Source organism: Pseudonaja textilis, chromosome 8 (genome assembly GCF_049901715.1).
Source record: "Pseudonaja textilis isolate UNSWEBS1 chromosome 8, rPseTex1.2, whole genome shotgun sequence".
Classification (NCBI taxonomy): domain Eukaryota; kingdom Metazoa; phylum Chordata; class Lepidosauria; order Squamata; family Elapidae; genus Pseudonaja; species Pseudonaja textilis.
The window spans coordinates 13,895,312-13,920,549 of NC_141997.1; the positions used below are offsets into that span (position 1 = coordinate 13,895,312).

At 42.8% G+C, this 25,238-nt stretch overlaps 1 long non-coding RNA gene across 1 annotated transcript in view; it reads left to right on the top strand.

Annotated features, from left to right (window-relative positions):
* Positions 1 to 25,238, top strand: part of LOC148125121 (uncharacterized) — a 482,037-nt gene that overhangs the window by 114,142 nt on the left and 342,657 nt on the right. The gene's annotated exons all lie outside the window — the stretch shown is intronic.

Genomic DNA, 25,238 nt, shown 5'->3' on the forward strand with positions numbered 1-25,238 from the left:
TGATTTTACATTTGTAGTTGATGTTGTCGCCATTTTGACTATCTGTAGCAGCTCTTTCCAATCTACTATCAACTATCCCTAGTAGAGCACTATTTTCTCTCCTTTTCAGTTCAATAGTAATATTAATACATATATTATTATATTATTAATTACCAAAATTCTATTATGGAAAATCACAGTCAGCTCTTATTTCTATTTTTTCTTATTGAACTTATTGAACTATTACAATACTTAAGAGAATTCAATATTAATCAAATACAGATATATTTACTCACAAAATCAACAGTCTTATATGTTTAACTAATTAATTCAAAGCAGCCAATTCATTAAAGTAATTAAATTCTTATATATAAATATCAATTAATCTATTTCTTTAGAGTTCTTAGTTATATGCTTACCTCAGAATAAAAATACCTCAATTCTTACTATATGATTATTATTTGAAGGTCTGAGTTCTATATTTATACAACACACTTTCAATTGATCAGTTATTCAAAAATTATTAACCAGTATTCTTAACTCAATATTCTAACACATATATATCTATTAAGATTATGTTTTACCAATATTATTTAGTTACATCTATGATTGACCAGTTGAATGATATCCATGGATCTTCTTCTTCTTCTTTTTATAAATACCTTATTACAGTTCTTAGTTCGAGTTCAAAATGTTCTCTTTAAATTTGCACAGTCACTTCCACCATTCTGTTTCTCCTTTCTATTTTGGCTTCTTCTTCTTCTTGCTTCTTTATTCTTTTTCTCCACACAGTCCTAGTTCCACTTATAAATCTTAGTTATCTTATTTCTTCCTTTTTTTCTTTATCACAGTTATCAGACAAATATTGCAATTATAAGGTTTCTTTCCTCAATCCTTTTCTTAAATCTTTTAAAGTGTCAATTGTTCTCTTTTCAAGTTTTTACTCTCAGCTGTTTTTCGGATCTCTCTGTCTTGTTTGGACACATCACTGTCACTTTCTCTTTCTTCCCACAATTCTCAAACGTCAATCGCCAAAAAATATAGTTATACAACCCCCTTTTCAGCTTCCAAAGTAAAAGTAAACGGTGTTGTCTCACTCTTCAGCTCCTCCGTTTTCAGCGCTCCATTAACCAGTACAAATTACTGCCGTTTCTTTAGTTAGTACTCCTTCCGATATTTCTGCCGCTTCGCTGTACTGTTCGGTTTGGAGTTTCAATTTGCAATTTCCCTTTGTAGTATAAATCAGTATTCTGGAAATCTTCTTTAAGTTCACCTTTCCACTACTCAATTTGCTGTTTTCCACTCTTTGCTTCCTTCCTTCTTCTTTAAGCTGCTGGGCTGCCACGTCTATGGTTCCGATCTGTACAATCTCCCTCTTCTTCTGCTGGTTTTCGGGGGATTCTCTTGTAATCTCCGGGATCGTGGCACCTTCCCGAGATCTCCAGGTCTTCCCCTTTCGTCTGTCTACCCCTCCGAGGTCCAACACGCTCCTGGAAGCCACCAAACAGAGAAAATCAGAGCCTTTCAGAGCGGCGATCCGCCCCTCAGCTCCGCATCAATGCAGCGCCCAGTTGGAAGCGTCTATTGCTGAAATAATTTCTATTGGGAATTCAGTAACACACAGGAATAGATAGATGTATGATTGGTGAGCAGAGACTTTCAGATTCATCCATCCATCTAGCTATCCTTCCCTTCTCTCTAAATCAGGGATCTCCAACCTTGGCAACCTTAAAACTTGCTGGCTGAGGAACTCTGGGAGTTTAAGTCCACAAGTCTTAAATTTGCCAAGGTTGGAGACCCCTGCTCTAATCATAAAGCGTTCGCCCAACAAACTCTCTTTCTCTCATGCACATTGTCTCCTTCTCTTCTCTCTCTCCCTCTTCCCACCTCTCCCCATGTATTATTTTCCTTATTATAAGCAATCTAAATTTATTATGAATTTATATTTTTATATTTTAAAGCAGTCTAATGGTAATTGGATGAATTTTTCCTGTACATTTTCTGATTTATTTCATTTCTTTGTTCATAAAGGAACCATAATTACTGTATTTAAAGCAGTTAAGGATGTTTAGGAAGAAATATTCTTATTGCATTCATTTATCACGATATTGCCTGATGGACTTAATTAATTAAAATGAACATTATCTTCTTCACTATGGTAGAATTGTTCCTTAAACCAATGTCCTATCAGGCTCAGTCCAAATTGTTACAAATATTGGATTTTTAAATAAATGCTAGTTGTGAAGACACCTGATTCTATCTGAAATAAATAACATTCAAAATTCCACTTGTGCCTTGCATTGTCCTATTATAATATTTTAAAGGCTGTAACTTCCTTCCTTCCTTCCTTCCTTCCTTCCTTCCTTCCTTCCTTCCTTCCTTCCTTCCTTCCTTCCTTCCTTCCTTCCTTCCAATAGGATACATTTAAAAAGCTTGTCTTACTACAAGTTTGAAACTTGATGGTTCTACAGATATTTTGAATTTTAATTTAAAATAAAAGACAATGTTTTCAATTGAATTATACATCTTGTCAAATTTCACATACAGTATACTGTAGGTGTAGTGATTTTGTTCAAATGGAATTTTAGAATATTTTTAAAAGGTGTGCTATTCATTAAAAACAATATGAAATGAGAGAATGTCCAGTCACATTTATAAACATAGGTATGGTTTTTTTTAATTCTTTAGCACTAGAAAAAGATATAACTACAGAGAATGATTATTTAATTGACCCATTTTTATATAGAAAGGGGAACACCTAAAATGATGTACAAGTCAACAAAGCATGTGCTTCTATGAATGTCTGGCAGCTTAATATCATTTAAGTGAATTAGGAGATCTATAGTTATGTTAGAAACGACCAATTTATGATCCTTTTATTCAAAGTTCTTTGTAATCCCTTTTCTTAAGATCCTACCAGCTACAACATTTTGACTTTGCTCATGCCATCTGACTTTTCAGCCTTTAGCAGGAAAACTAATTCTGCCTTCTGAAGAATGAGAAAAATAGGGTAAGAGTCATGGTGCTTCAAAGTGGTATTTCAATTTGAGAAAGCTTTGAGGAAGTATTCAAAGAAAAGCTTTAAAATGAAAAGCACCTAGAAATAAAGCAGAGATGGTTATGATGCTTCATCATTTCAACTAGTCAAAGAGGCTTTTTACACATAAGCAGAACTACTTTCTTTAAAAGGAGCTAATGGGCAAGGTATATCATTCATATCTTCATGATTCACACAGAAGAAAGCTTTCACATAGAAGCAGTGCTGCTGTCTTTTCTGGGACAAAATATCGATGCTGAAAAAAGAACAACCCTCTTTATCATAGAGCTGATCATATAAGAGAATTCCTGGGTAACCTCGATGTTTCAGGATGTTCTACAACTGAATCTACTATGACTTCTCTGTAAAAACTTTTTCCATTTGATTTTATTAAAAACACTGTCTAAACTCTGAGCAAAGATTGGGAAGGCACATATAGGTCTTAGAACAATCTTCTGTTTGAGATTTTCCAAATATATTTGAATTTCTCCATCTATTTCTCCACCATCAGCATCAGAACTATTGCCATTACCATCATCACTTTTACCTCCTCATCTTTTGATCTTACGATGCCTACTTATCATTGTTAGCTACAGAATGGCTCAAATGTTTACATATTAGATTTTATAGATCTATCTGCGGTTTGCATATAATAGAAAAATCCATGTTTTTATTGTTTAGTGTCTCAGGTGATCTATGCATAGGCAGAATGTTGCCAGCATAAGATTATGACCATCAGTCCTCTGCCCACTACCCCAAAACCTCTATATTTTTCAAGCAAGGCATAGTCTTTTTGCAAAAGGAGGAGAATAATATGACTCTTTTTATAATATAGTACTTGTATCTTAAAGAAAAGAGTTCTGTCTCGTTTCAGAAAATTGTATAAATAAATATTTTGTGGTTTTCTTTCATCAATGTATTCACCTTCTAAATATTTCAAGATCAGCCAAACTTGGTGCTGCTACCTACTGTGATTCTGAAAATCTTAAGTTTACATTCAAAAGGATTTATCTTGTTTGTTCCATTCTTATGTAGAACAATGAAACAATTTAGAACAACAAAAATATGACTTATAATTTATGATTGCATGATTAAACCTATAAAAATATTCTTCACTTGGGAGCACAATTTAGCTGAAATTGCCATAAAATTATAATTAACTTGCTTATTCCTTGTTATTTGTCTCAAGAGAATGATTGTGCATGTTTCCTTGTGGTCAGATTGTCAATTATCCTTTTTATTATTGTGGTTAAATTAAATGTAAAGATGACCATACTGGGTTCCTTTTCACAAGAAAAGCTTCCTCGTGACTGAAAAAAAATCTGTCATTGTTGTTACATAGCCTTGGAACAAACTATTTATTTACTTGTCTTTACTTCATCTCAACTGGATTATTAAGTGAACTCCATTTACACAAAAGCTCATGTGAGTTCATGACTCTATCAATAATCAGATCAGAATTTTCATAGCAAAAATTAAAATATTTCCTTGACTCACTTTTGTGGTTTATTAGCTGTTTCCCTAGATGTTTTGATCAAGACCTTTGCTTGATCTTGGTGATTATGATTTCGAACTGACAGAAGTTTGATCTGGGTGAACACCACTGACTTTGAATATGCCCTGTGATGTGAAATTATTTCTAGGGAAAAGATGCCCCTCATTCTGAAAAGATTCCTCATACCCTTGAAGAAAAGGGGCAATCTCAAATATAGGATATGAATGCTCAAGTAAATGTATGGTCTTTTATCTTTAAACAGTATTAGATAAATAGTTGCCCAGTAAGAAAGCTTCCAGGGTATTGGACCTTCCAGGTATTGAAGAAGTTTGCCCTCAAAATGCACTGTGCTCCATATTTCTTTATTTTCCATCCATCTGGCTTTTTGTTTGTTTTAATATTTTTGGGGAAATGGACAAAGACAAAGGAAAAGTTTATGGCTTGAATACTTAAGTAGATTGATGGACATTTACTTCCCAACAACAGAATACAAATTTGTTCAGGAACAAAGCTTTCTAGACTTGTAGACCATAGCATTTTACCAATACACATGTTTTCTCAACTATTCTTGTATTTTATTAATAAGGAAAAAGTGGCTTGCTTGCTTGCTATAGTCCTTGCATTAACTGAATCATTGTAAATCTTATAAAAAGGAAACAATCCAAGTTGCATTATACTGGAAAGCAAATTTGGGAAATATTTAGCCTATTGCAGGCAATATTGAATAGTAAGTTAAAATTGCATGGATACATGTGCACAAACACATTCATTTGTATGCATATTGTTGTTCCGTGCTAGTACCTAGCAATCTTGCCTTCTGTCAGACTGCTTTGATGGCCTTCGATTTTTCCAAGCATCAGGGTCTTCAGTAACTCTTGTTTTCACATTTTGTGTCTACACCATTTAAGATTCATGAAAAGGATGTCCAGAGAGTTGATTGGTTTTACTTCATTTAGTTTAGCAGGATCTATTTTTCTTGAATTTCAAAGCATTTACAATCATTTTTCTAACACCATCATTCAATTCATTAATATATCTTTGGCCAGTCTTTGGTTGATCCAAATTTCATAAATGTTCTGGCTGAAGAAAAAAAATCACAGCTCCTATAATATGTAACTTTGTTGTCAAAATGGCATGTTTTCATTTGGAAAAATAAAAGCAACAAATGTTAAGGCTATGATTATTTAATTAAATTGTTAGGCTTTTACTTCCTAACAGTTCAAAGTATAATTGTGACCCCTCAAACCTTGTATACCTACATAGCTACAAAATTTTGGCATAATTCATTTATTAAAATCCTTGAGGGGGAAAAGGAGTGCCAAGACCTGTAATACATGAACTAGAGAAAGCTTATACGAAATGGTAAAAAGCATAATCTTGGGCAACAAGGTTATTATAGATTAAGGAATGAGAGACTAAACCAGAGCATTCACAAGTAAAGGCTTTATTCAATGGAATAAAGGGCTGTCGCGTCTGCATACTAACAAGCAGACATGCTCAGCGAACAGCAGCTGGCTCGACCTAGCAGCCGGCTTTTATAGCCGGCTGTCGAAGGGAGCCAGCCAATGGGAAGCTATAACGCCCAGCGGTATAGACGGACTTGGTTGGGAACTTTGGTCAGTCCCAAGGACATAACACCCCTTCCCCCAGATGCGAACATGAATAGTCTTTTAAATATGCAGGTGGTCTGTGCGAGCGCCCGGACCGGCGCAGTTCAGGTGAGTCACTGAGTGGACCAGAGTTCACGGGATCAGGATTGGTGGGTGCTGGAGAGCGGGGTTGCTCTGGGACCTGATCAGGTGTCTGTGAATAGTCTCTACCACCGGGTTGGCTTCTAGTATAGTCATTGTCCAACAACCCGGTGGCATCGCTGGTCGGCAAGGCTGGCGTCTCTGGCGGACGGTCCCGGTCTACTGTCCGTTCCCCTCGCTCGGTCGGTGGTGACAGGCCCCTCAGATGGTCCCCGATCGGATTCTGATGAGGCGACTGGAGATCAACAGGAGTCCATGGTTCAGCATTGGCATGACCACTCTGGCGCTTCCTTATCTGATCCAGATGTCTCCGCCAAACTTGCCCGTCCTCCAGTTGAACTTGGTACGATCTCAGACCGGTGATGGCCACGACTCTCCCGGGTACCCATACCGGATCGCCGGCGTAGTTCCTGACAAACACTGGGTCCTGCAACACAAAATCTCTGACCCTGCTGTCAGACCCGATAGGAGTGTCAGGGCAATAATGGGGATGCAGCCTGTCTAACACCGTTCTCAGACGTCTGCCCATTAGGAGCTCGGCAGGAGACTTGTTTGTAACCGTACAGGGGGTCGTGTGTTGGCTCAAGAGAAAACGGGAGAGCTTAGAGTGCCAGTCCTCTTGATTGAATCTGGCCAACGCCTCCTTTGTTGACCTAACGGCTCTCTCTGCCAACCCGTTGCTGGCAGGATGAAAGGGGGCCGTTAAGATGTGCCGGATGCCCAGGTTGGTGACATACCGGCTGAATTCTGTAGACGTAAATTGGGGGCCATTGTCCGAGACTAGAGTGTCAGGCAGCCCGTGTGTTACAAATAGACGGGTCAGGGCTTGGGCAACTGCCCGGGTGGTGGTCGTGGGTAGTAGGGCCACATCGATCCACTTGGAATACAAATCCACGACCACCAAGAAGGTCTTGCCGTGCATTGGCCCAGCCAAGTCAATGTGCAGCCATGACCACGGTGCATTGGCACTCTCCCACTTGGTTGGGGTGGTGATTGGCGGTGCTGGCCTGGATTCCTGACAGGGTCGGCAAGAGCTTACCCATTTGGCGATCTCGTCGTCCATGCCTGGCCACCAGACGTAACTTCGAGCCAACGCCTTCATCTGGACGATGCCTGGGTGACCCTCGTGCAGCGCCTTCAGGACAGGTGTGCACAGGGAGCTTGGAATGACGACTCTGGTTCCCCACAACAGGCAGCCCTGTAAACTGGAAAGCTCTTGCTGGCGGGTTTTAAATGGTGTGAATTCAGTTGTGAAATTAGTGACCGGCCACCCCCTCCATACCCAGTCCAGAACCTGGGCGATTGTTTTGTCTTTTTTGGAGTGGAAGGCAATGTCGCCTGAGGTGACAGGTAGGTTGAGCTCGCTGACATCGAAGATGGCATGGACCGGAGCCGGGTCCTCTACAGGGGTTGGCAGCGGGCAGCGGCTGAGGGCGTCGGCGTGGCTTAGGGTTTTTCCCGGCCGGTGAACGAGTTTGTACGAGTAGGCCGCCAGGAATAAGGTCCACCTTGTCATCCTGGGTGACAAGATTTGGGGTGTTTGTTTGTCCCCTGACAATAGCCCCAGAAGCGGCTTGTGGTCTGTGATGAGTTCGAATTTGTGACCAAAAAGAAATTCAAGGAATTTTTTTACCGCAGCCACTGCGGCTAGGACCTCTTTATCAATTTGGCTATAATTACGCTCGGTTGGTGAAAAGGTTCTGGAAAAGAAAGCGATTGGTGCCTCGGAGCCGTTGGGGAGTCTGTGGCTTAAGACAGCCCCGATCCCGAAGGGGGATGCGTCTGCTGCTAAGACTAAAGGGAGGCGCTGGTCGAATTGGATTAGGACAGCGTCTGAGGTGAGCAGCGATTTGACTGCTTTAAAAGCATACTCCTCTTTGGGTCCCCAATGCCACGGTGCGTTTTTGTCTAGAAGTCTGTGTAACGGTTCGGCTACTGACGCTTTGTGGGGTAGGAACGAAGCGTAGAAATTTAATAAGCCTAGGAAAGCCTGTAATTCTGACTTTGTGGAAGGCGTGGGTGCCTCGTGAATTGCTTTAACTTTAGATTCTACCAGGTGGATGCCAGAGGCGTCTATTCTATACCCAAGAAAGTCCACCTGTTTAGTGGCGATGGCACACTTCTCCCTTTTTAGCTTGAGGCCATGCTGTCTGAACTTGTCTAAAACCGCTCTGACTCTTTGGAAGAGTTGGGGCCTGTCCCTGGCTGAGACCAATATGTCATCAAAATAAGGAACCACGCCAGGGAGGCCTTGGAGTATTCGTTCCATTAATGACTGAAAAATGCCTGGGGCAACACTAACGCCAAACTGGAGACGCCTGCACCTGAATGCCCCTCTGTGAGTGACAATAGTTTGTAAATCGGCGGTTTGACTGTCAACAGGAAACTGCTGATAAGCCTGTGACATATCCAATTTGGCAAAAATGGTGCCAGGCTCAAATGTGTGGAGTAAGTGCTGGATTACCGGGACTGGGTAAGCGCTAACCTGTAGGTAGTGGTTAATTGTGGTCTTATAATCAGAACAAATTCTTAAACTGCCATCCTTCTTAAGGGGTGTGACAATTGGGGTTTCCCATTTAGCAAAATCCGTGGGCTCAATCACCCCCTGTTTGAGTAATTTGTCCAGTTCCGCGTCCAGTTTAGGGCGTAGCGCAAATGGTACTCTACGCGGTTTTAAACGGACGGGAACTGCTTGGGGGTCCACTGAAAAAGAAATGGGTGTGCCATTGTAACACCCTAATTCGTTGCTGAACACATCAGCGTAGTCTGCAAATAGGGAGTCAATGTCTGAAGTTGAGACAGCATGGACTCCCGTTAAGCTAAGACCGAGATAGGGGAACCAATCCAACCCCAACAAGCTAGCGAGGGCACCGTCAACAACCACTAAAGGCAGATGGCCTTTAAAGGATTTGAATTTAACGAGGAACTTGCCTTTTCCGAGTACTGGAATATTCTTCCCTTGATAGTCCCTCAAGGTGAGGCGGCTCTTCTGGAGTTGGCTCCTAGACAGGCTGGGCCGGATTTTCTTAAGAGTGTTCCACGAGATGATTGAGAGCGCTGACCCGGTATCGACCTCCATGAGACAAGGTTTACCTTCTAAATGAATAGAAAGTGTGATTTTATTAGGTGTCAGAAAAGTGTGATTAGCTTGGTAGCAAGTATAACAGTTCTCTACTTGCCTTGGTGGCTCCGGAGGAGAGTAAGAGGATGCAGACCTTTGCGATGCCACGTGTGCTACCTGGCAGGCTCGGGCAATGTGACCTTTTTTGTTGCAGTTGTTGCAGGTAGCGTTTCTGAACCTGCACGCCGTCCGGGCATGGGGACCCCCACAGGACAGGCATAACAGGATGTGCTTTGGTGCGTTGCGGTTCCCGTGCCTTGCCCCTACCTGTGATCGCCTCAAGGGTTTGAGACGATGAACTTCCGACTGTTCAATGGGGTCTTCTTCACTCACCGCTTCCTCGGAGTGAACAGTGGCAGAGCTGGGCTTGGGGGTGGTCCCTTGGATTTCAGCGGCTGACTGGGTCGCTAGTTCTGCGGCTAAGGCTTCTTCAACCACTTGGGAGAGGTTGAGGTCTTTTCTGGCCAGCAAATGCCTCTGTAGTTTTAAGTCTTTGACTCCACATACGAGTTGATCAAGTAACATGTCGTCCAGGTAATTTTTGAACTCGCAGTGGAGAGCTGCTGTCCTCAGGGCGGCCATGTATTGATTTATGGATTCCCCATCTGCTTGCTTCCTCATCCGGAAGGCAAAACGCCTCGCGATCTGCGAAGGTTTAGGGGAGTAATGATTTGAAAGTGTTTCCAGCAGCTCTGGCCATGGAACGCTCTTGATTTCTCGTGGAGCAAGGAGGGCTGTTGCGGTATCGAAGACTGCAGCTCCGCAGTAGCTGAGGAAATATGACTTTATTCGGTGTTCCGCTGCGTCAGCCAGACCGATGGCATCAATATAGTGATTGAACCGGTTTCTATAAGAGTCCCACTTCTCTTCATCCGGTTTAAAAGGCGGAAATGCTGGGTTAGCGTTCATATTGGCGCCTAGTCAAGGGTAGACTGCCCTCTCTCTCTGGGTATATGAAGGCCCAATACGTGCTCACGTGAGCGCAGGCGGCTGTGGCTGCAGCGGTTCACCTGGCTCAATGACTTCAGCTCTGTGCTAGTGAGCGTTAGAGGCTCTTGCTGTAACGCTGTGACTATCAGCAATCATTTGAATCTCGCGCTCCCGGAAAGCGTTGGTGGATGTGTTGACAGAGATTCAAATTTCGCGCTCTCTGGGCGTGTAGGCGGCTGCGGACACAGCGCTGGGCTTCACTTGTGTTTCGAATTCAAACGACAGCAGTTTGAATTCTGCGCTCTTTTTCCTGAGCGGGGCGGCTGTAGCTTCAGCGCCTGACTTCACTCTCTCTCGCTGTAGCTTTCTGTGCGAACGGCTACAGACGCTTCACTTTCACTTAGCTAACTAGTGAACTGACCGAGCTCTCTGCTTCGCGGCTGCGGTTCAGTTGCCTATCGTGATTTCAGCTCAATGGAATGCTTCTGGTTAGTCATCCCATCCTCGTCGCCAGTATTATAGATTAAGGAATGAGAGACTAAACCAGAGCATTCACAAGTAAAGGCTTTATTCAACGGAATAAAGGGCTGTCGCGTCTGCATACTAACAAGCAGACATGCTCAGCGAACAGCGGCTGGCTCGACCTAGCAGCCGGCTTTTATAGCCGGCTGTCGAAGGGAGCCAGCCAATGGGAGCTGTAAACGCCCCCGCGGTATAGACGGACTTGGTTGGGAACTTTGGTCAGTCCCAAGGACATAACAAAGGTCTTTAACTGATTCACTGATGCAAATATACTAGAGAAGAGGGGATTCAAAAGAGAGAAGCAGATGAAATCTAACTTCAGTCTAACTCTTCCATCTGTTATATTCAATGTTCTAGTTCTGAGTGTGCAACTAAGTTGCAGATATGAAAGATTCATGGTATTATTTTCAAAACGTTGTGCCGCTTTGAAGTATTTTCTTATGTCTAAATTGATTTGTTTTTTAAATATAAAATCTCATCATACCTAGACATTAAATATCTATCTCTGTTTCTCTCTCTCTCTCTCCCTCCCTCCCTCTCTCTCTTCTGTGTCTGTGTCTGTATTTTTACTGGATCCTCTAAAAGAGAAGGAAATAATTCCTTAGCCACACACATAAACATATACCCACTGGGGGACAATTTTGTAGCAGGCTTGTTTGAAATAAATTAGAATGGACTGGAAGGTTTCCCATTTGGGAAATCTTTTGAGAATCATCTTGAAAAACTTGGGCTCTAGTTTATGGATTATATCCTGAACCTTAACTCTGATCTGTCCTCGCTCCATTATTCAGGTTAGTTATATTACTATTACTATTCAAACAGAAATTTAATAAAAATTATCTACCCATTTCTATAAACAAAAAACTCTCTAAACACAATATTTTCTCCTAATGGGGATGTTGGACCCATAGAGAACTTGTTGCATCTTGAATGATATGAATGATATAAACTAGAAGAGAGATTATATATGGTTTTCCCATAATGTCATTGAGAAAACCCATGCATCTGGTTGTACCCTCAAGCCAGAGGTGCTATTCAGCAGGTTCTGACCAGTTCTGGTAGTGGAAATTTTGAGTAGTTTGGAGAACCAGCAAATACCACCTCTGACTCGCCCCGTCCCATCCAGTCTCTGCCTCCTGAGTCCCAGCTGATTGGCCTGGTCATCTTTTGTTGCCTTGCACAGGACAACAGAGCTGGAAATCAGGTTAGTGGGGTGGGGAGGGAATGGAATTTTGCAGTAATCTTCCCCCCAGGAGAGGGGCGGGGATGGAGATTTTGCAGTAACCTTCCCCTGCCATGCCCACCAAGTCATGCCCACAGAACCTATAGTAAAAAAAATTGAATCCCACCACTGCCTCAAGCATGTGACATTTAGATCTAGGCATATAGAAAATTAGTTTCTGTGTACTTGTGGGCTGCTAAAGAATAAATTCCTTGCCCATATTTATTAATTAACAGGGAGGTTAGTTTGGAAGAGCGAAAAAAGTAGTCTGTGACAGCTCTGAATATTAATGGTAGGGGCAACTATAAGATTTGCATGGTAGAAATAAACTTTTATTACTAGGTGCTTTCAGCCTATAGGAAAATGAAATCTTATAGTCCTTGAAAATTGTACTGCATTTTATATAACAATGATTATGACTTTTAATGTGCAGAATATGACTAGTAGCTCTTAAGAAATATTTTTTTGTGAAATATCATTGACTACACTTCTTATAGGTGCATAATTGTTCCATAATATTCGGGATATTACCCAAAGTTCTCTTTTCTTCTATTGTATGTTGAACTTTTACATTTCAAAGAAATGAGTTGTGGTACTTCAGAGGTTCAGGTCAGGCTCAATTGCATTTAACATCTTCACTAATGAATTGAAAAGCCAGCTAAGCAGCACATCAACTGTGTTTGCAGACAATTATAAATTAGTATACTGTATAACAGCAGTAAAGAAAAATAATCCCACTTCCGGTTTGGGTTTCTTCGGCGACGGACCGAAATCTGCGATCGTGTGCTGTTTTGATCTGTGCTCACTGCTGGAGCACCCTGAGCCAGCTGGATTTGGGGCAAAGCCACCCCATAGACATGGGGAAGAGGGGGAAGACTGCCAGCAGAGTCGAGGAGAGCTGCATCTCTCCTCCCCAGCTTGCCATTACTCCCTTTCCTGAAGATGGTTGCAGCGGTGGTCAGAAATGGCCACCTCAAAGAAGAACCCAACCAGAAAAGATTGTGCAGGAGGAAGATAAGAAGAGAAAGCTTTGACTGACCAGGTTGAACTGAAAAAGCAACAACATAAGGTACCCTGGCATCTGAACTATAAAGAATAACATTGTTCCCAAAGAAGAATTCTGAAGCGGTGAAGAAGGGAAGGAAGGGGAAAGATTTAGTTTTTTTTTCTTTCCTTCCCCTTACTGACAGTTAAGAGACTTAAGTAAGAAATTGAAAAAAAATCACTTTGACATTAATAGGCATTCAAGCTGAAAATAAAATGTCAAAGGGTTAATAAAGATTTCTTGGATATTTAAAAACTTTTAAAAGAAGGAAAGGGGAGAAAAGGAAAAAACAAAAGGGTGGGATCTGGAAAAATGAAGGAGACCACCTGGAAGTAAAAGGAATTAACAGTGAAACCTTAACAAGATTCCTAAAAAATACATTCTAACTGAAACTTTGTAACAAGAGAATAGAACCCCAGGAAGAGAAAGTGGAAAAAAGAAACAAGAAGAAACAGCCTTGGATTATTTGGATTACTTGCTGATTTTTGGATTTTTGGTTATTGGATTTCAATGACTAAAATCAATTGGGTGGTTGTTTAAAAGTGTTTAAAAGGCCATCACTCTTGGAAGAACTGAAAATGGAACTTAAAAAACAGAAAGAAGGAAGAGGCTTTTTTTTGGCTTCATATATCAATTTTTAGAAATGGAGATCTTGAACTATGAGAAACAACAAGAAATGCTTGAAGAACAAGAAGGATGGGACAAAGAAGAAGCCATCTTTAATGATCAAGTAATCCTATGTGGGGGAAAAAAAGAATGGGGGGAAAGAGAGTGAAAAATTTAAGATTTGAAAAAACAACCCCCCCCCCAAAAGAGAACAATTTGAAAAGCAATTACAATATTAGGAAGAAATATTATAAAGGACAGAAACAGGATATAGAGAAACAGGGAAAACATACAAGGATTAAAGGTATAAGCCTATTTAGAAGACATAGAGATAATGGGTGAAAATTTAATTGAAAGAGAGGATTCTGCAAGGGTACATAAGATAGCATTGTTATATTAGAAATAGAAGTGAATTTAGAAAATTTGAAACAAGTGTGATAAAAGTGATAGATAAAATACTTATTGCAATGTAATGGAATGTTTGTTAATAAATAAATGAAATAAAGAGAATGAGAGAATGAAATTAGGAAAGGATGGGAACATTTTAATTGTTATTAATGATTTATGGAAATTTAAATGAAAAGAAATATTAAAAAAATATGGAAATATTACAAGTGTTCCTAAGGAAATATAATATTTAATTGAAAAGGAATGTTAAAGATGTTAATTAATATTAATGTAAGATTGTATCTAACATTAATGGTTGAGCCGAATTGGAATAGAATGAGTATTTTATGTATTATTGTGTGTGTGTGTGTGTGTGTGTGTTTTCTTAAGTTTTCGCGGGTACTTATATGCATGGTATTCAGCTTTGTTCGGGTATTTTCCCACGTCATTATAGTTGTGCTTTGAAAGTTGTAGCAACGTTTCAGCAGAATCCCCATTAAGAGAATGAGTGCATACAGGGAGACGTACTTGAGAGTAGTGTTGAATAATACACATACAGCACACAGATACACTGTACAGTAAATGTAGGATTTTACTTTCAATAAAGGTTTAAGCAAAGTTCAAAATAGGCAGTCCAAAGTCATTCACAGTTAAATCAGTCAGTTTTTTCAATCCAAGGATAATCCAAATATCAAAGTCCAGTGTCAAAAAACTGTTCAGTAACAGACTTACATTAAATCCAGTAATATCAGTCAATTAGAAGAAATTGAGGAACAGCAATACTTTCCAACAGAAGGAAACAGAGATACACTCTCTTCTGAGACTCAGACTGAAACAATCCTGGTTTCTGGTTCCATCTTATGGGCATTTGAAAAACCACACCCAATTGCAGTTTTTGCAATCTCTTAATGACATAGTACTAAAATGTTTATCCTGGTTTATATATTTCTAACCCAAATACCTGTTAGGTGACTTATATTCCTAACAAATCTCATCTGCCATCATCAGACTTCTGCATTGTGTTCATCTGTGAGTCAGACTTTCACAGCCGTGAAAGTCTGACTCACAGATGAACACAGTACAGAAGCCTGATGATGGCAGATGAGATTCTGCCAAAACAAACAAAGCTGAATACGATAGATAGATAGATAGATAGATAGATAGATAGATAGATAGATAGATATAGATATAGATATAGATATAGATATAGATATAGATATAGATATAGATATAGATATAGATATAGATATAGATATAGATATAGATATAGATGGTATTCAGCTTTTTTCGGGTATTTTCCCACATCATTATAGTCTATGACAAACACTATATTGCCAAAACGTTGCTACAACTTTAAAAGCACAACTATAATGACATGGGAAAATACCTGAACAAAGCTGAATGCCATACATGTAAGTACCCGCGAAAACTTAAGAATATATATATATATATATATATATATATATATATATATATATATATATATATATATATATAATCTTTAAGAACTTAGTGTGTGGGGACGACGGTCTGCCACCTCCAAGTGGTGTCCCCTGGATGCGCGAAGCCGTCAAACGCTGACCGTAACTGAGAGCAGACCCTCCGACGACAGGCCCACGCGACAGGCCGGCTGGAGTACTCAAATGCCGCATCAACATGATGGAAACGTCCACTACAAAACACACATCCAATGCTACCGCGTTGGGGAACCAGCGGGTGCAGGAGACCAGGAGCCTGCGCCAAAAATCAACGAAATGGTCCACGGAAAGCACGGCCGTGTGAAAAACGCAAGCGGGGAACAGAGGACTGCCAGACGCTCAAGGTGGCCACCTGGAACGTGGATTCGCTGACTGGACGCTCGACCGAGATCGTCAGGGCCATGCGGGACAGGAAGCTGGACATCTGCTGCCTCCAGGAAACTCGCTGGAAGGGCAACAAGGCTACGACTATAGACGGCTACAAGATCATATACACCAGCTGTAAGGAAAACCGCGGCGGTGTAGCTGTAGTTGTCAGTCCAAGCTGGCAAAGTTCCGTCGCAGAAGTTAAGCGCCTCACAGAACGACTGATGATAATCGTCGAGCGACCGAGAGGCAGCGCCTACACATCTTGTCCGCCACGCCCCTCAGACCGGATGTCACGAGGAGGAGAAGGATACCTTCTGGGAACTGCTCGACATCCAACTCAGGCAGATCCCACACGAAGACGACATCATCATCTCGGGTGACCTGAATGGTCATGTAGGGCGGGACAAAAACGGACACCAGTGCCACGGTGGGCACAGCACAGGCGATACGAATGAGAATGGCCAGAGGATCCTGGACTTTGCCGACTCCCATGATATGACCATCACGAATACCTGCTTCATTAGGTGAGAATCTCAACTCCTCACCTACCATAGCAGAAACAGGAGCCACCACACACAGATCGACTACATCATCGCACGACGAAGAGCCGCTAAAAACGTGCTCAACGCCAAGGCGTACCCGTGCGAATCGAGCAGTCAGCACAGGCCGCTGATGGCGAAGATCAGGATCAGCAAGCCCAAGACCAGGATTGACAAAAGAAATGCAGACCAGCCACGAATCAAGTGGTGGAACCAGAAGAAGATGGCGGGACCCCTCATCAAACCGGAGCAGTTCCCGCAGATGGTCGACGGGCCACAGGAAGCGTGGTCCATGCTGAAGAGCACTGTTCACACTGCCGGCTGCCAACAGCTTGGTTGCACCAAGCCAGGATGGAGACGCATCGAAGCGAGATACATGGCTCTGGACACCGGAAGTACAAGATGCCGTACACCTGAAGAAACGGCTCTACAAGGCCTTTCTTCAGGACAAGACCAGCGAGAAGCTCTGCGAATACAAGGCGACCAAAAAGGCAGCCAAGAAAGCAGTAGCGACAGCCAGAAGCTCCCACTACGATGACATCTACGAGAAGCTGAACACGCGAGAAGGCGAGAATGAGATCTACCGCCTAGCCAAAAGCAGACACAGGAAGACCCTGGACATTGACCAGTTTCATGGGATCAACGACAAAGGGGAAATTTGATCGTCAACCCCAGAGACGCCTGCGGAGAGGTGGCGGCAATACTTCAAGAAGATCTCCACCGAGGAGTTCCCACACCCACGAACCCCGCGAGGTGACCCAGTTGAAGGCCCAGTCTCAGGCATTTATGCCAGCGAGGTCGCCGACGCCATCAAGGCCATGAAAACGGTAAGGCAACAGGACCAGACGACATCCCTGCCGACTTCTGGAAAAAGGCACTACCGGGCTCGGCATTGTGGCTGTGCGAGCTGTTCAACAACATCGTCTCCACGGGAAAAGTGCCACATGACTGGTACCGCAGCACCACTGTTCCAATCTGGAAGGGAAAGGGCAGCCCAGCGGACTGCTCCAACTACAGACCGGTCAGGTTACTGTCACACACTATGAAGATCTTTGAACGCGTCCTTGATAAGCGCATTCGGGACACCGTCGACATCAGCGTCAACCAGGCTGGATTCATCAAGAACTGCGGCACCACCGACGCCATCTTCGGTGTGCGGATGCTGATGGAGGCTCACAGAGAGAAGAAAATCCGCTCCACACCGCCTTCCTAGACTTGGAAAAGGCCTTCGACCGAGTCCCGCACGATCTCATCTGTGCACGCACTGCGAGACCACGGCGTGCCTGAGCTGCTCGTACAATGGGTCCAACTCCTATACAGATGTCACAAAAGCCGTGTAAAAGCGGCAGCTGGGATATCAGAGGAGTTTAATATTACTGTCGGCGTACACCAGGGCTCTGCTCTCTCACCACTGCTGTTCATTCTGGTGATGGACACAATTACACACGACCTGTACACGCCCGCCCCATGGACGCTGCTCTACGCCGATGATGTGTTCCTGGCCAACCTGTGCAAGGCTGAACTAGAGCACCGAGTCCAACAGTGGCACGACCGCCTCGAGCAGTTCGGGCTCCGGCTGAACCTAAAGAAGTCCGAATACCTGACCACTGACAATGAAATGACAGGCTCCATCCATGTGAACGGGCAGGAGCTACCGCGCGCCTCCACCTTCAAGTACCTGGGAACTACTCTTGGGGAAGAAGGCCTACTACAAACTGAGGTGGCAGCCAGGATCAATGCAGCGTGGGGCAAATGGAAGTCCGTCACGGGCGTCCTCTGTGACAAGAAGATGCCGATGCGCCTGAAGGCGAAAATCTATAACTCTGTGGTGCGCCCGTGGCCATATACGGCGCAGAGTGCTGGCCGACGACCAAAGAAGTTGAAAGCAGACTCCAGATAATGGAGATGCGAATGCTCCGATGGTCGGTAGGCCCCACCCTACTCGACGCGTCAGAACGAAGAAGTGCGTAGACGGTTCAACGTCGTGCCCATCCCCACGGTCATGAGGCAGTCCCGGCTACGATGGTTCGGCCACGTGAGCCGCGCCAAGGAAGAATCCATCATCAAATCTGTAATGAAGGTGACTGTCGGAGGAGCGAGACCGCGTGGTAGACCTAAACAACGCTGGATGGACACGATCAAGGCCGATCTAGAGATCGCGAAGGCAGACCCGACACACGTGGCAGACAGAGAGGCGTGGAAGCAGTACTCAAGGACATTAGCGGACCTCGCCCGAGCGCGAGACAAACGCTGAAGAAAAAGAAGAAGAAGAAGAAGAAGAACTTAGTGTGTATTTTAAGAATGTACCAAGCAGCATTTGATTGGCAAAAGTTATGTTTTATAAAATAGAGGTTAGATATTGCATGTTATAATTGTAAAGGCATAAATTGAAGTTTAAATAAGATCTAAATGGACAAAATTTAAAAGATACAAAGGTGTCATACTCCAGTCAGTAACTACAGGGGAGAACTTGTTTAATGAGAAAAGAAAATATGAAATTGAAACAGGACAGAAAAAAAAATTAAACATAATGATTAGAAAGATATTGAAACTTAGAAAAAGGTATGTAATTGAACTTAGAAAGGAATGAGATAACTAAAAACGAGGTTGAGAAAACTAAGGGAAAGGAAAAATCACTGAGAAAATACTAAAATAGTAACAAGATATGGAATATAATACAAAGATGAATATGAAATTGAGTTTGTGTCTTTATGGAAAAGTGATAACCCGGGATCATATTATTCTCAAAAAAAGATATTTTATTTGTATTATGTTTTGTGAAAACCCAAATAAAAATTTTTACAAAAAGAAAAAGAAAAATAATCCCATTAATATCAACAGATCTATAAGGCAACAGGGGCAAATTTAATTTTGAAAGCAAGATTGATATGCAAATGAAAAATTGTAGAAGAAAAAGAAAGAAATGAGAAGGCAAATACTAAGTTTTCATTTGAAATAGTTCCATTTTAAATAGCAATGAACAATAATGATAACTACAAATCTATAAAATCAAAGATACATTTGTTACATTAATTAGTGGTTGCTCAAAAGCCCAAATGCTTCCAAAATGATAAGGAGTGTGTACTATGAAAGATTTTTGAGGTCATATAGGAATAGGTGCATACCAAAGTGCAAATAATCTATTGTAACTTTATAATAAAATTAAATATAGCTTGAACAGTGATTCCCTGTGTTGATACCAATGTTTTTCTCCCTAGTTACAACTTTATGTAAAAACATCTTTATCCATAAATTAAATTACTGGCTGGGTTATTCTGAACAGAAGTTGGAAAAAAAATACTAAAAAGGAACAATGAACAGTGAAATTTTTCCATACTTATACATTTACTACATTCATGATTTGTCCAATAAAATAGTACACTGATCAATTAAAACAGTAATTAGAGAACAGATTGGATACTGCAAACATAGAAGGTTGAATGATCACCCAAAATTACAGTTCTAACATACATATTAGTTACTCTATTAATACTCCCACAGTTCTATTGGATAAAATAATATATATTGAAATAGCACCAGTATAAATAAATATAACCTGTATGTGTGTTCTGATAGGCTTCTAAAGGCATGTGTGTGTTGGGGGAGGAGGAGGGGAGAATAGGAACAGGTAGTAATGATGGAAGCTAACTTGTATTTTAAAAACTAAAATCAACCAGTGTCCTCACACGGAGTGTCTCCATGGCCATTTAAAAAAAAAAAAAACCCTTCCAAGTGCTACAAATACCATGCCATCATTTTGAAAATGCACTGCAGAAGCCCTGAGTTAGTGACAGAAGATTAGTTTTTTTTTTTTTATGACTTTGGATGCTCCAAAAATATCATGGAAATTTCAGTTCTGATGATCAGACATGACTAATTACAGATATAGTAAAGTCTTGATTGCTGATACTGAGTCCAGGCACAGGAGGTAAGAGCAGGGAGCACTGCAAAATTGTTCCCCTTGGCAATAGATTATGCATGGACTGCAGAAGTGCTGCTAAACTTCCTGGTGATATAACAATGCCAATAGTAACTGCATATTTTAGCTTCTGTTAGGATGCTTAAGGTTGCAAATGAAATAGCTGAATTATGAATTCTGAATTATGAAAACTGTCAGTGAATAAGAAATCCTGCTGGCAGTCTACTAAATAGAAGTAAGAAAAGAAGCAGGAACTAATTGTAGTTAACTATCTGCAGGCTCTATTTAAGCCTTCTTCTTCTTCTTCTTCTTCTTCTTCTTCTTCTTCTTCTTCTTCTTCTTCTTCTTCTTCTTCTTCTTCTTCTTCTTCTTCTTCTTCTTCTTCTTCTTCTTCTTCTTCTTCTTCTTCTTCTTCTTCCTCTTCTTCTTCCTCCTCCTCCTCCTCCTCCTCCTCCTCCTCTTCCTCTTCCTCTTCCTCATGTATGGCATGTTTTAGCCAGGGATCATCGAGGTGGCTGGCTGCCTCTGAAAGGAATTTTTTTCAGGCGGTGTTATCTTTTCCTGCGGGATGCCTGGAGAACCAGTAGCAGAAATATTGAGTAGTTCAGAGAACCAGCAAATACCTGCAGATTTTACAGTATCCTTCCCCTGCCATGCCTACCAAGCCACGCCCACAAAACTGGCAGTAAAAAGATTTGAATCCCACCACTGGTGAGCCACCTCTTGATACTGTTCTTCCTCTGGTTTATGTATAAAATATTTATATCAATACTTATTATGTTCTGTCCATTATGGTACATTGTCCTTAGAAAATGGAACCAAAGGGGATTTCCTTAGATTATATTTTTATATATGTACAAAGCAGTTTAATGCAAACTATCGAACCCTACAGGGGAAAGGGCTATTTCCAATAAACTTAGTGAAACAAACTCCATTCAGATAACCAGTTAATTAATATATTAATAAATCAGTCAAAAGCATTGCCACTGTTGCCCGGGGCTCCCAGAAGGAATAGAAGGAGTAGTCAACACCCCAGAAAACAAACTCAAGATCCAAAAAGATCTTGACAGACTAGAACAATGGGCCCTATCCAACAACATGAAATTTAATGTGGACAAAAGCAAGGTTTTATACCTAAGCAGGAAAAGCTAAATGTAACAGACGATCAGGCAAAACCTGCGTCAAAAACAGGGGAGAGGGATCTTTGGAATCCTAGTGGATGATCACTTAAACATGAGCCAGTAGTGATAGGATTCAAAACTTTTTACTACCAGTTCTGTGGGTGTGGCTTGGTGGGCATGGCAGGGGAAGGATACTGTAAAATCTCCATTCCCCCTCCATCCCACTAACCTATTTTCCAGCTCTGTTCTCCTGTGCAGGGCAAAAGAAGACCCAGCCAACCAGCTGGGACTCAGGAGGCAGAGAATAGATGGGGCGGGGCCAATCAGGGGTGGTATTCCAAACTACTCAAAATTTCTACTACAGTTCTCCAGAACTGGTCAGAACCTGCTGAATACCACCTCTAGCCAGCAGTGTGTGGCAGCAGCTAAAAAAAAGTTAATACAATCCTTGAGGCATAGAATCAAAATAGACTGCTTTATAAAGCCTTACATATTGATATAAATATTTTATACATAATCCAGGCCACACCTGGAATATTGCATCCAGTTTTGGACACCACATTACAAAAAAGATGTTGAGACTTTGGAAAAAGTGCAAAAAACAACAACTACGATGATTAAGGGCCTGGAGGCAAAAAACATATGAAGAACGATTGCGGGAATTGTGTATGGCTACTTTAGAGAAAAGAAGGATTAGGGGTGACATGATAACTGTTATGTCCTGAGAACTCTAGGAGTTCTCACTCAGGTCCACTCACTTTGTGTGGGCGTTATTCCCCCCATTCCCATTGGTTGGTTCTCTCCAGCAGCCAGCTATAAAAGCAGGCTGCGGGGTCCAACCAGTTGCTGATTGCTGCGAGCCAGTTCCAGGAGTGGCAAGCACGGTCAGCCCTTTATTGTAAAATAAAGTATTGTTGCACTCATGCTCTGGTTCAGCCTCTCATTGCTCAAACTTAACACTGGCGACGAGGATGGGATGGCTACCAGAAGCACCATGCAACCGCTGAGTCACTAGCCACCGATCCGCAGCCCAGAGAGAGCGATCGGCTGGCGATAAGGGAAACGCTGATCCGCAGCCAGAGAGAGCGGTCAGCCAACAAAACGAGCGATCAAAAAGAGCAAACGCTGATCCGCAGCCAGAGAAAGCGGTCTGGTTCAAAAAGTTAGAAGCGTCTGTAGCCGCTTGTTAGCCCGCTAAGGAAAGTGAAGCGCTGCGAGCCGCAGCCGCTCTGTATTTGCGCGAAATTCAAGCGGGTGTCATTTGAATTTCGAGCCAGTAGGAGTCACAGCACAGCGCTGTAGGAAGTCACTAACGCCCACTTTTTGGCGCGAATCAAGACACCTCCAACGGCTAGCAGCCAACGTGGTAACCCAGAGAGAAAAGAGAGGGTAGCAAAAAACCTCTCCAGAGCTGATATCACTAGTAACTCACGAGCACCCGTTGTCCCAGAGAGATTTTTTCCGCAGGTAGCCCAGCCGTTCCAGCACCATGAGTTCCAACCCAGTATTCCCGGCGTTTAAACCAGACGAAGAGAAGTGGGAATCGTATAAGAACCGCTTCAATCATTACATAGATGCGGTCGGCCTGGCGGATGCAGGAGAGCATCGGAAAAAATCCTATTTCCTAATCTACTGCGGAGCCACCGTTTACGATACCGCCGCAGCACTCGTGGTGCCGAGAGAATTGAAAAACGTTCCGTGGTCCGAGTTGCTTGAGATCCTCACTAACCACTACGCTCCCAGGCCTTCACAAATCGCCAGGAGGTTCACGTTCTGTATGAGGAAGCAATCAAGTAAGGAGACCATCAATCAATATATGGCCGCCCTCAGAAAAGCAGCCCTGCACTGCGGGTTTGGAACATACCTGGAGGACATGCTCCTCGATCAATTAGTTTGTGGGGTCAAGGATCTCAACCTACAGAGGCGCCTGCTAGCAAAAAGACCTCAACCTCGCGCAAGCGGTCGAGGAGGCCCTAGCAGCCGAGCTAGCAACGAACTCAGCCACCGAAATTCAGGGCCCAAGTGCCAAGTTGGCATCGTTCCCAGTCCATTCCGAAGAGGTGGAAGCGGAGGAAACCCACAACGATGAAAACGACGTCCACCGCCTCGCCAACGACAGACGGTCGCAGGTAGGGGCCAAACAAGAATACACCGGTCCACCCAAGCACATCACACTGTGCCTAGCCTGTGGGGATCGCATCAAAGGGCCACCTGCAAGTTTAAAGGAGCCACTTGCAACAACTGCCATAAGAGGGGCACATCGCGAGAGTCTGCCAAGCCCCTCAAAGCGCTGCACACAGACCCCGTCCTCGCACTCGGGACCACAGAGGCAAGTATTAAACTGTCGCACGCACCGCCTTGCCAGGCGTACTTGCCACACTGTTAGTAAAATTTCTCTCTCCGTTTCCCTAGAAGGTAAACCGTGCCACATGGAGGTTGACACAGGGTCAGCGCTCTCAATAATCTCGTGGAGCACCCTCAAGAGACTCCATCCCAGCCTATCTACTACCCGGCTTCAGAGATGCCAGTTCGGTCTGAAGGACTACCAGGGAAGGCCATTCCCGTGATCGGCAGAGGCAAGTTCTTTGTCAGTTTTAGAGCTTTTAAAGGCCACCTACCTCTAGTGGTAGTTAACGGCAATCTACCCACCTTATTGGGGCTCGATTGGTTTCCCCACCTCGGCCTAGGGCTAACAGGAGTCCATGCTGTCTCAACCTCAGACACTGACTCCTTATTCGCTGACTACACAGATGTGTTCAGCGAGGAGCTGGGGTGTTATAATGGAACCCCATCTCGTTCACCGTTGACCCCAGGCAGTCCCAATCAGATTAAAACCACGTAGAGTTCCATTTGCTATTCGACCAAAACTAGACGCTGAATTGGATAAACTACTAAAACAAGGGGTCATTGAGCCAACAGATTTCGCCAAGTGGGAGACGCCCATTGTCACACCCTTAAAAAAGATGGTAGCCTGAGAATTTGCTCGGACTACAAGACAACAATCAATAAATATTTACAAGTTAGCGCCTACCCTGTGCCCGTCATTCAGCACTTATTACACACATTCGAGCCGGGCAGTATTTTTGCTAAATTGGACATGTCTCAAGCATATCAGCAGTTCCCTGTTGATAACCAAACAGCGGAACTTCAGACCATCGTCACTCACAGGGGTGCCTTCCGATGCAAGCGTCTCCAATTTGGCGTAAGTGTTGCCCCAGGTATTTTTCAATCCCTCATGGAGCGGATTTTACAGGGCCCCTGGTGTAGTACCCTACTTCGACGACATCTTGGTCTCGGCCAGGGACAGACCCCAACTCTTCCAGAGAGTGCGAGCAGTGTTAGAGAGGTTCAGACAGCATGGCCTCAAGTTAAAAAAAGAAAAATGCGCCATTGCCACTAGACAGGTGGACTTTCTGGGCTATAAAATTGACGCCTCTGGCATTCACCCCCTGGAGTCCAAGGTTAGGGCAATCCATGAAGCTCCCACACCAACCTCCAAAACGGAGCTACAAGCTTTCTTGGGGCTGCTGAACTTTTATGCATCCTTCTTGCCCCATAAAGCCTCAGTAGCCGAACCCCTACACAGATTACTAGACAAAAAGTCACCGTGGCACTGGGGGCACAAAGAAGACCAGGCGTTTAACGCCGTCAAATCACTACTTACATCAGAGGCAGTGCTCATCCAATTCGACCCCAACCTTCCTTTAGTACTGGCAG